The sequence below is a fragment of the Neomonachus schauinslandi genome, chromosome 8 (genome assembly GCF_002201575.2).
Source record: "Neomonachus schauinslandi chromosome 8, ASM220157v2, whole genome shotgun sequence".
NCBI classification, from domain to species: domain Eukaryota; kingdom Metazoa; phylum Chordata; class Mammalia; order Carnivora; family Phocidae; genus Neomonachus; species Neomonachus schauinslandi.
In genome coordinates this window covers 29,476,568-29,489,514 of record NC_058410.1, presented here as the reverse complement: position 1 = coordinate 29,489,514, position 12,947 = coordinate 29,476,568, and the positions used below count along the sequence as shown (strand labels likewise).

The 12,947-nt window shown below is 39.3% G+C and overlaps 1 protein-coding gene across 3 annotated transcripts in view; it reads right to left on the bottom strand.

The window, feature by feature from the left end:
- The window catches only part of HBS1L (HBS1 like translational GTPase), an 85,922-nt gene that overhangs the window by 36,940 nt on the left and 36,035 nt on the right, over positions 1-12,947 (bottom strand). The gene's annotated exons all lie outside the window — the stretch shown is intronic.

Sequence of the window (12,947 nt, the reverse complement as noted above, 5' to 3'; positions counted from 1 at the left end):
TTAATGTATATAATGCATACAAAATGTTTACTATTTGCCTTCTATATGCCAAGCACTATGTTAGAAATATAATGGTGAACAAAAGCAGACATAATCTCTGTGCTTAGAGAGCTTACATCTAATGGAGAAAGTGCACTAACTGACCAAAAATAAAACTGTAATTAGTGTTAGAATGTGTACATGGTGTCATAAGGTTTGGTGATAGGGCACACAAATTAGAGAGCTTCCTCGGGAAAGTTAAGAGTTGAGCAGTGATGCAAAAATGAGTAGGAATGACCTACAAAGAAAGGAAGAGTACTGTGAACAGAGAGAGTAGTTTGCACAGCGACTGTATTGTGGGAGGCAGCACGGGACCTCAGAGGAAGTAAAAGCAGAAGGGAAAGGGAACATAGCTCACTAACTGAGGCTAAAGCTGGGGCAGTGGTCAGGCCATGCCACACAGATCCTAACACTTGTTCTAACAAAATCGGAAGCCACCAAAATGATATAAGCAAGTGACAGGAAGAAGAAAGAGGGGAGAAGACAGAGTCAAGCTCAAGGAGAAGTGCGAGCTGGAGCATCTATCTGTGATTCATCAGCACATAATTAGTAGTTGAAGGCACAGACCTAAGTGAGATCACAGAGCGAGTGAATATAGAGTAAGAACAGAAGTAGTCCTAGGACAGGGCCTTGAAAGAAATCCAGCCTTTAATCACAAGATAGAGGACACTGAGCCTGCAAAAGGGTGACTGAGGAAGGCGGGTGGGGATGCCAAGGAAACCAGGGGAAGAGTGTTTGATGGAGCTGGCACCACCCGAGTCTGGGGAAACATTCCCTAGTGACATGATCGCTTCAAATAAAGGTCATTGGTAGAGTTAGTAAGAGCCATCTGAGAGAAGTGAGAGAAGGAAAAGCAAGAATGGGTTAAAAAAAAAAAAAAAATGAAGATGAGAAAACAGAGGAAGTACCTGGCCACAATCTCTTATTTGTAATTCCAAAACCCGAAAGCTCTGGAAGATCAAGGTTTTTGTTTTATTTTAATTTGGAAGCAAAACTGACCTGGACTGACATGAAGGCTATTTGTAGCCCTTATTTATCCCACTTAGAGTGAAAAACCATACATTTCAAGGTCAGAAATCATCATGTGATGATCACAGGGTGCTGCCCCCCATCCCACTGAGGTTATCATACCATAGGTAGTACGTACATGGTAATGCTTTCCTAAATCTCAAAACTTCTGATTTCTGAGTTAAATATGGTCCCAAAGGCTTTAGATGAGAGATTATAGATATGTGCAAATGACTCACTTAAAAAGTTTGACTGGGAGGGCTATGGTAGAATGGTAGGAAAAGAGTCAGCTGATAGGATAGAACTGAGAGGGACTGGTTGAAAAAATTAGGAAGAGAAAAGATCACATTAGATATTTTAGAATTCCTGAAGGCAGAAAGGGATGGGATGTGAAGCACAGGCTGAGTCTAAAAACTAAGATAGGCGAAGGGCTCTTTTGACTGTAATAGGAAGTAGGTTTGTGTGTTGAGGAGGTGGAAGATGAAAATTCCTAACGGTTAGCTTCTATTTTCACTGTAACAAGGAGCCAGTTACCTGGTGAGACTGAGGGTGAACAAGGAAAGTAAAAAGACCGGTGAAGCAAATAGTTTTCAATAATTGTTGCACAAAGGGGAATTGTTGGACAGTACTGAAGGCCCACTTAAGATCTATGATAACACCTAAAACTAATGTAACATTTGGGTCAACTAAAATAAAAACATCTTTTAAAAAGATCTATGATAATACATTTATAAGGGAATCAATCTGCCTTTCTTTGTGACCCGATCTCGTCTAGCAATTTAGGAACAGGCACAGAGAAGACATTAAGTGCTTCATTCAGGGTTACCCAACAGGTGCAAGGAGAAAGCAAAGAAATAAGGCAGTTAAAGGTACTGGCAAAATGGGAGGAAAAGTTATTGAGATTTTTTTTTTTTCCGATATGGACCTCAGTCTTCCCAGAGTAAAGTAGGTAGAATTATACCTACTCTGCATGGTTGTTACGAAGGCAAAAGAGCATGTAAGCACCTAACAGGAGAGCATGCGAGAGTGAGTGCCCATAGCAGGGCCAGACTGGCTTTCTAGAGTGCAGATCTCTAAACATTAGAAGTGGCTGGTATTAAGTGCAAGTAATAGAGAGTAAACTGAGGTTACTGTCCAAAAAAGAGATCGAAGATACCTTGCAAAAGCAATAGAGATCATCTCATGTCTTCAAAATGTAAACTCTTAGGGGCTGATCATTAATCACGAATCCGAAGTGGGATTAAACAAATAAAATGACAAAGGAAGAGTACTAATGCACTGGGATAAAGAGAAGAGGTCCATAGGTCAAGAAGAGTGGTCGTGGTCAGAACAGGACTGTGAATTCGCAATTCTGGAGGAGGGGAATTAGAGTGAATTGCTGAGGAGGTGAAGGTCACTGGAAATCAAGTGGTCAAGGAACTCAAAGTCATTTGAGGTGTAGCATTTGTTGGTGTTTTTCCACATCGATGCACAAGTAAGCTATGATCATCAAGAGCTGAGGGTGAGAAGAAAACTGTAAGCCAGATGCCAGTATTCGATGACTAAAGAGGACATGAGGTTGCTCAGTACATGATAGCAGTGAGAGGATTAACGAACAGGTGATTTGGGCAAAAGACGGGAATTTCAAAGGAGCAAAAACTTCAGGGAAAAAAAAAGGGATGGAGGAATAATGGGATGGAAAAGGCAAAAAGAACAAAGTTGACGTTCCAGACCCTGAGGCTGGAGAGAATAAGTGAAGTAAGGCAAGGAGTGGAAAAACCACTCAGAAAACAGACTGAGAATTACAGAGGGGTTTGATTTTTACGAAAAAAGCAGTTCCAGAGTTACAGCCAAAGTAGAGAGGAGTCACAGATGAGGCAGGGATAAAAAAGGAGGACACACAGCACTGATGATGCTGGTGATGGTGATGATGCTGGTGGTGGTGGTGGTGGTGGTGGTGGTGGTGTGTGTAGGTAGGGAGGACATCATAAGACAAGGAAAAGGGGCATGGTGGATTTTGGCCTCTGTCAAAAGAACAGGGGGAAAAAACCCATAAAGCACAGAATGTCTCAATCCAGGCTAGCCAGGACTAATTCTCACTTCTTACACATTTAGTACATTGAAAACCTGTAATTTTGACTTAAAAAAAAAAAAACTAAAATTAAAATGACAAAGAAGGTCTTAAAAGTACAAAAATCACAATATGATCCTATAATATTTCTGGGGATACAATAAATATATATTCTTTTCATTTCTAGTGATTATCTATAAGACATCAAACACAAGATGCAGTATTTCAAAAATTCAATTAAATGAAAGTCTTTTTTTTTTCTCAGAGTAAAATAAGTCTAGTATTATAGATCTGAATATCACCCATTAAAGCAGTAGTTCTGAAATCTTTTTATTTAGGTCACACACACCTCCCTTTGAAAAAGCTCACAAAAACAATGGGACACGCTTCCCAGAAAAATGTACCAAACACATAAAATTTTGCATGCTATTTCAAGGGGTTCAATAATTCCAACCCTAGAACCCTCCCTTTGAGAGATAAACTTGACTTGGGCTATTTTGGAAATATGTTAATTTCAATTTTGTGTTATCCACAAAGAAAAAAGATACATTCAGTAAATTTTCCACTGAGCTGTTGTCAACAGCAATGTGATACACTTCCACTTATCCAACCACATTACAAAGTTCCTCTCATAATCACCATCACACTGATGCCAGGCAAAATCTACAAATAGGTCAGAAGTGAACTAATAACTAAAATAACCAGTTACGGATCACTAAGAGATACATATGAGTATTTGAATCCTCCATCACATAAAAATATGAAATGTTTACTGTGTTCTCCAATCTTCCCCAACCAACTAGAAATTCATTCACTGCATAATAACCTCAAAAAACTGAGCATTAAATTTTCAGGAAGCCCCCAAAAATGTCAGTATGGAATAAATACTTGCAGAGAAAAAAGGCGGAGATTCTGGTTCCTGCTCTGCCACTAGTTAGCTACTACTCCCTTACACCTTAAGCAGTTCCCTTAATTTCGCTAGCTTCAGTTTTCTCATCTACAGATCTTCCTCAACCTACAGTGGGGTCAAGTCCCAATAAAGCCATCATAAGCTGAAAGTATCATAAGCTGAAAATGCATTTAATACACCTAACCTACAGAACTTCACAGCTTAGCCGAGCCTACTTTAAATATGCTCAGAACACTGACATTGGCCTACAGTTGGGAAAACTCATCTAATGCAAAGCCTGCTTTTTAGTAAAGTGTTGAATACTGTACTGAAAGTGAAAAACAGAATGGCTGTGTGGGTACAGAATAGCTATAAGCATATTGGCTGTTGACCCCCGTGATCAGGTGACTGATTGGAAGCTGCAGCTCACAGCCACTGCCCAGCATCATGAGGGAAGATCGCATCACATTAAAACCTGCGTAAAGATCAAAATTCAAAAATTCAAGGTACGGTTGCTACTGAATGCGTATGACGCCAGCACCACTGTAAAGTCAAAACATCTAAGTAGAACCATTGTAAGTGGGGGACCGCCTGTTACAATGAAATAAATGATTTCTAGTCCAGTGTATGTCTCTGACTCCCAAACCACTAAAATGATTTTCAAATCAAATAGCCCATTAGGAGGTAAAAGTAAAATGTGCCATTCCAAAGGAAAATAATCAATGTCCTCCCTCAAGTCAGGTAAAACCCAGTCACAAAAAGATATGCATTCTGAAGATTCACATATTAGTGACTAGTGTTCAGTCTCTAGGAGGACTGAGAGAATCGATCATCATTTTGATTTTTCATTCAGATGGAAAAAAACAGCTTATCCAGTTGATCAAGCCTAACCTGCTTATTTTATGGATCAAAAAATGACACAAGGAAATTAAGTGACTTCACAGTAAGTGGCAAGACCCGCACTTAATCATCTCACCCTACCTGTCCAATTCATCATTCTCATACTCCAGTTATCTCTAAAGCAAAGCCTTCTTTTGTCCCTGTAGTTATTCCTTGATGGGCTGCTTCCTCCAGGGCTCCACTGCTTCCTTTCCAGACTGAGATCTAAAGAGCAGTGTCTAAGTTTTCTCTTAAATACAAAATTATCTAGGCCCCTTGTCCTGAAGATCTTTTTCAATGTGTATGCCTTTGTAAAGGATACAAAGCTCAATTTCCCCAGCACCACACAACTGTCATACTCTTCCTGAGTTTACTGAAAACGTAAGCTTGCATATCCACAAGATCTACCTGCCTCTGATTTACTCCTTTGGTCTTAAAGCACACTCAATATTAGACGACCAGCTCTTGGGAGGGTAGAAACTGCCTTATACATATGTTCACATAGTCCACAGCACATAACAACAGTGTTCTGCCCACAACAAACATTTAATAGAGTTTATTGATTAACCCCTAAGAGTTTACATTTTGAAGACATGAAATGATCTCTATTGCTTTTGCAAGTTATCTTCGATCTCTTCTTTGGACAATAACCTCAGTTTACTCTCTACTACTTGCACTTAATACCAGCCACTTCCTAATGTTTAGAGATCTGCATTCTAGAAAGCCAATCTGGCCCTGCTATGGGCACTCTCGCATGCTCTCCTGTTAGGTGCTTACATGCTCTTTTGCCTTCCTAACAACCATGCAGAGTAGGTATAATTCTACCTACTTTACTTTAAGAAAACTGAGGTCCATATCAGTTGATCTGACAAAGGCTATACAACCTTGGCCTGTGATATAACTGGGTTTAAAAAAAAAAGGTATGAGGGCGCCTGGGTGGCTCAGTTGGTTAAGCGACTGCCTTCAGCTCAGGTCATGATCCTGGAGTCCCGGGATCGAGTCCCGCATCGGGCTCCCTGCTCAGCAGGGAGTCTGCTTCTCCCTCTGACCCTCCCCCCTCCCTCTCATGCTCTATCTCATTCTCTCTCTCAAATAAATAAATAAAATCTTTAAAACAAATAAAAAATTTAAAAAGATATGAATCGCACGGTGGCTATTCACAAAGGGCTTATACACTACCCTGAGAGTTAATTATAAAAGTGGTAGAGATGAGTTAAAGAAACAATAAGCAAGAGAATTCAAAGTATGCACCTAATTAGGAAAGTCTCAACAAATGAAATCTGACATGACCCTGAAGAAGAAAGAGGAGGCAAAACTAATTTGAGAAAAAGCCTATTTAAGGGTCAACCAGGTAAAAAAATCTGAAAAAGATTGGGCTTTGTCACAGACCAACAGTAACACAAAAGTGTACTTTACCTTTAGATTGAACCCAGGTTTTTGGTTCTTTTGTTTTTATAATCTGCTTAAGTGCCATGCAAGTTTCAAGAGTACATAACAAAAACAACAACAACAAAAAGAATGATCCAGTAGTACAAAATCCAAAGGGACTATTTTGGGAAGAAACAAGCCAAGTTGATGCTGAAGTTCATCTGGAAGAGTAAATGTGAGAGAATGACCAATAAAATTTTTAAATTAAGAATAATAATAGGGGACTTGAACTACCAGATACCAAGACCTTCTCCTATAAAGCTGGAGTAAATTAAAATGGGGCATAAGAATAGCTTGATGAATGAGAATAGAGCATCTGCAAATGTACCAATAGGAATATATTTATATTTTTTATATATAAGAATAGCATTTGAGTATATAGAAAAATATGTAAGAATATATGGAGTGTTACAAACAGAAATTCAGAATATGCAAAGCGATATTTCAAATCAGTGGGAAAAAGATGGGTTATTCCATGTCGTTGGGAATATTGGCCATTCATTTGAAAGAAATGTTCTATCATATGTCTATGGTGTATCATATATAAATTCTTTGTTGATCAAAGATATGAATATTAAGAAGAAAAATATAAAAACATATTTATAGGGGTGCCTAGGTGGCTCAGTCAGTTAAGCGTCTATCTTCAGGTCAGGTCATGATCCCACGGTCCTGGGATAGAGCCCCACAACCACAACAGGCTCCCTGCTCAGCAGGAAGCCTGTTTCTCCCTTCCTCTCTGCCCCTCCCCCCTGCTTGTGGCGCTCTCTCTCTCTCCCCCTCTCAAATAAAATCTTTTAAAAATGCATTTCCTTTAAAAATATGTATTTATAGGGGTGCCTGGGTGGCTCAGTTGGTTGAGCGGCTGCCTTCGGCTCAGGTCATGATCCTGGAGTCCCAGGATCGAGTCCCGCATCGGGAGTCTGCTTCTCCCTCTGACCCTCCTACCTCTCATGCTCTCTGTCTCTCATTCTCTCTCTCGCAAATAAATAAAATCTGAAAAAAAAAATATGTATTTATAACAGTTAAGTAAGACTAACAAGTTTTATATAAAAATTTTAAAATTTCTCCATGATTAAAGATACCACAAGGAAACAAAGTATGTAGGGAAATATATACAAGGGGTTAAGATATATAGTAAAAGAGCTCCTACAAACCAACAAGAGAAAACAACTCAGAAAGAAAAAAGTGAACAATAAAAGAACCAGGTCAAGATACACAAGTCAAAGAAAGGTATAGCAGAGGAAAGGGGAGACACGAATGGGAGGGGGACTGAGGGAAAGGACTAAAAAGAGGAGGTGGTGGAAGAGGGAGGACAGAGGGGGAGAGAGGACCGAAGAAAAAGTAGAAATATTTCTACTTTTTTATTAGCATCTAGAGTTGCCAAGGGAAAGAGGAAGAAGAGTGCTATCTGACCCTGTTGGCAAGAGCACAGCCTGGTGTACTTTTGGCAGAGAAAAGTGTGATAAAATAAAAAATTTTACTATGTACATTATACTTCTGGCAGTGTGTTCTACAGAAATATTAACAGGACTGTGCAACAGTGTATGAACAAGATTGTTTACTGTGGTGCTGTCTGTAATGGCAAAAAAAGGTGGGTGTACATCAATAAGGGAGTGGTTAAACAAATTACAATGCATCTAAACAATTCAGATATAAAAGTGTAAACCTATACTCATGAAAAGGAAACCATGACACATTGTGGAAAAAGTAACTGCAATATTAAATAGCAAAGATGCTATATCACTATATTCTTGGCATTAAAAAGTCCACAAGAATGGAAGTGAACTTTTAAAAGTGATTATGTCTAAGAGTGATATTAAAAAGGAAATAACTTTCATTTCTAAAATTTATATACTTCTGTGATACAACTATATTATTTTATTTTATTTTTTTTTTTTTAAAGATTTTATTTATTTATTTGAGACAGAGAGAATGAGAGAGAGAGAGCACATGAGAGGGGGGAGGGTCAGAAGGAGAAGCAGGCTCCCTGCCGAGCAGGGAGCCCGATGCGGGACTCGATCCAGGGACTCCAGGATCATGACCTGAGCCGAAGGCAGTCGCCTAACCAACTGAGCCACCCAGGTGCCCCCAACTATATTATTTTATAATTAAAAATGTTTAAGGGAAGGGGCATCTGGGTGGCTCAGTCCCTTAAGCATCTAATTTCAGCTCAGGTCACAATCTCAGAGTCCCAGGATCCAGCCTGCATAGGGCTCCGTACTCAGCAGGGAGTCTGCTGCCCCACCCCCAGTTTGTGTGCTCTAATAAATAAAATTTTTTTAAAAATGTTGAAATGAAAAGCATACAAATTAAAACAAATACTTCAAAACACTAAAAACTTCTTTCTACAGTATTCTTCAGAGATGCTCTTGATTTTTCTTAAAAGTTAATAAAGTAAAATCCTCCTTGACAGTAACACGTAGAATCAGCATACCACAACCCAAGCCCTTTCCATCAATGATCCTGAAGGCCACACTACTGAAAAGTCTGTGTTTGGAAACAAAAGTGCAAAGTTCATCCAGTCAGCCATTCAATGGCAACTATATATTCAGAATGTGCTACCAAGCTGAAAGAAATGCTCTCAACAGTTTTGCCTTTTGTGTTAGGCAAACCCCTTGTTTCCACTCTGAAGCTCCTTGACTGAAGCTCCTGCAAATTTTGTATTTCTCTATTTCTCCAACCTAAATATTTGATACTTTGTATATCATTTATACCTGTTTGCTGGTGGCTGAACTGAACAAACAGAATCATTTCCTGGCAGCTCTTTCTATGCTCTGACAAATTTCTGAAGGAGGAAGGGTGAAAACTAAAAGGGGATTATCAATGTAACTTCTCTGAAAGATATCATGGTAAAAATCTACCCCGCATGCCTCAGGTGCTCTAGAGCAGAATTTCCCAGCCGTGGTACTCCTGATAGTTGGGGCAGGAAATTTCTCTGCTGGGAGAGCTGATGCCCCCGCCACAGGATGTTTAGCAGCATCCCCAAAGTGTCTACAGACATAGCCAAGTGTCCCCTTGTGGTCCAAAATCATCCCCCATTGAGTACTGCTCTAGTTATTAGAAAAAGCATTAAATACATATTTTATACCCTATAAGCACCATCTCAAATGCATAGATCATCTCCTAACTGATCCTCTTGCCCAGAAAATGATGAACTGCTTTATCCTGTCCAATCAAGCTTGAAACCCCCACAGTTGATTTCTGATTCCCCCTTTTCTCAAAACCTCCATATACAATTAATACTAACTCTATTTACTTTTTCCTCATCAACATTTCTCAAATTTCTCCTTTTCTTTTCTTTGCCATCTACGTAGGTCAGGCCCTTAGGATCTCATGGCCGATTTACCTTTCAAGACTCATCTCTTCCCTACTATTCCGTAAGCGGACTCGAATTTTCTGGCACAAATACACTCTTGTTTTCTCACATCCATGGCCATGGCCCAAGCTATTTCCATGTTCATGCAAATGCCATTATTTTCATGAAAATTATTAATACAAGGAAGCCAAGGCTTCTTGATAATGCAGGAATCACAGAAGCCAACTTTAGCACTGATGATCAAAGACTCTCAGATTCATCCTACAAAGATTTACTGACAGCCTATGAGGTAGAAACACCGGTGTCCTCTGTGTAACTGGCAACAGAATAAAGTACCTGTAGATACATTTGCACACTTTCATGTTCCCACAGGAGAACGCCCATAACCACTCCATGTCAAAATCCTCCAATTTACCATTCAGAGTTTGGTAAAGTAGGTAAGACATGGACTCTGCTGCAAGACAGCCTAGGTGCAATCCAGGCTCTGCTACTAACAATGTGACTTCCAGTGAGTTATTTAACTTCTTTCTGTGCCTAGGTTCCTTACCTACAAAATAACAATAATAGAATCTACCTGATAGATAGATGTTACGAGATTTAAGTAAGTCAATACACGTAAAGTGCTTAGAGCAACGCCTGACATATATTAAGTATTCAGTGCTGCAGAGTAATGCCAGAAAGCAGCATAGTCTGTGAGTCTCTGATATCACCAAAATATCAACTTCCTTTTCCTCATTTGATACCAGGGAATCCACAGACACTATTACTCTGGCAATCACAAATTAATTAATGATGGGGAGAAGAAATATGCCAACTGTGTGACACTGTGCTAGGTACTAGGATGAACAGATGACATAATAATAATGACCTAATTCCTATCCTCAAGAAACAGAAGTCTACTAGAGGTAACACACATATTACCACGTGAACTGCGACAATGCAGGCACAATGAGTGTACAGGAAAGGTGCTGAACCACCCACACTGAAAGAATTAGGCAAGGTTTCCTTTAAAACATTCCTAATCAATCTTGGAGGACAAAATAAGGAAAAGGGGATTGGGAAATAAGACACAATGCCTGAAACATATATGACTGCTGGCAGATCAGCATGGCTGGGACATAGGGAAAGAGGTTAAGTGGGTAAGACGTAAGAAAAGCAGGAAACACATTTAGGGCCACGTATAACATTTAGGAATTTAACTTGACTTTGAAATATAAGAAGACCCACTAACAGAATTAAAGTATTGGAGTAAAATATCAGAGCTTTTAAAAAACCTACTCTGACCACAGCATGGAAAATGGATTGTGAAGTCAAGACTGGAGAGAGAACAGAAGACTTGTCCCAATACGTGTAAGAAATTTTATGCACTGACCAAACAGAATGATGGAGACAACGGAAGGGATATCCAAACTATTACAGGGTAAAATCAGAACTACTTGATGCCTGGATGTATGTAGGCAGGTGAGACAAGTAACAGTTCCCAAATTTTCCAGCAAGGAAGAAAGAGCAGATGGTTATGTCATTACCAAACAGAAAACACATTCCCGAGAACTAAGAGAAATCTGCTATCAGGGTCTTGCTTCTCTTGATTGGTCCTTTCATCAAGTCAAAATTACAACAGTCCATAGAGAAACTGCTTCCTCCTAAATAGACGGGGATTGCCACCAAATTATTTTTTTAAACACTGCTTAGATACTATCTCGAGTCTTTAGAGTTTTGCAAGTTAAATTATAACATGTTCTTGGCACTGGTGACACAAAGATGAGTAACGGTCTCTGTTTTCAGGTAATTTTCATTCTAAATGTGATGAACATGTAGACAGAGAAGACTGAAAGAAAATACAAAGAAATTAAAGAGAATTTTGCAGGAGACAAGTGCTATGACTACAGTTGAGCAAGTACCATAGCACAGGGAGTGAGTAAGAGGAAACAGGCAGGAGAAGAAAATACATCCATACATCGTGATGATGAATTAAATGTCAGGGAGGCAAAAAATCGAGATCTTAATCCCGAGGACTCTAAATTAGATATGAATATAGAACACATTGTGTCTGAGATTCTTTCAAGGCAAAGAGAAATTGGGTAGAAACCTGGATAAACACAGGAAGCAAGCTACGACCTGGGAACTGATGAGGTAGCTTACAGAAAGGGAAGGCTGAAAAGGCAGGCAGGCAGGCAATGGAGGAACTCAGACTAATAAAGGGGTAGGAAGAAAATAAGCATTCGCATTTCTTGTAGAATCCTTACATGGAATCTAGATTCATGGAGTCAGGTAATGTTGTAGGCTGTATTTTTAGAAGTCATGTGGTCTAGTCCCTCATTTTACAAATGAAAAATTTAAGTAGATTTCTAAAGATCACATGCCTATATTAATGGAAATTTTGCTTCTTTTATCTGGGCTGCTTCCAAGGCGCGTTCCCCTTTCCCCTGTTTCTGGATGCACCTCCTCCAAACTTCATGAGCTTGATTTTCCCAAGATTATTGAACCAGGTTTATTCTGAAGTTAAATGTATACAGAAACTGCTCAGTCAAGTGTCTCTATAAACTGTTAATGCTTTGTCAAGATCATGATTTTGTGATTTTAGTGAGGTTAATCATTAGTATCTTCTCAAATGCTTCAGATAAGTTGTTAAAATCAGTAATTCTGGGGGCGCCTGGGTGGCTCAGATGGTTAAGCGTCTGCCTTCGGCTCAGGTCATGATCCCGGCGTCCTGGGATCGAGTCCCGCATCGGGCTCCCTGCTCCTTGGGAGCCTGCTTCTCCCTCTGCCTCTCTCTCTCTGTCTCTCATGAATAAATAAATAAAATCTTTAAAAAAAAAAAAAAAATCAGTAATTCTGATTTCCTTTAATGTTTGCATTTCAAAATCCCCAAAGAATCTATTTGGTTAGAGCCTAGTAGTTAAATCATTCTCTGCTTACCAAAGAAGTTTGTTTGATACAATTTTAAATTCCAATGGGAAACTGGAAGGGTAGGCTAGTCTTCCCCTAATAACAAACACATGCATACTAACTCCTTAACCTTTTGCTGATGCTGATTTTAGGAGGGGAAAGTGACATTTAGGCTCTAAAGCATACCTCACGGCATAAGGCTATCAATTTTAGGTCATACATGATACTCCCAAATTCTTACCAATGATAACTCCAGACCAAAATGATATGACTTGAAGTCAAAAACCTTTATTGTATATCCTCATATAGCATATGTTGTTTTCTGACTATACTGTAAAATATCAATATAAAGTATGTGCCTTACCTCTCCAACTAACCTATGAGCTCCAGAAGGGACTTTTTGATGTTTTCCACAACATCCAGTCCAGTACCTGGTACATACATACTAG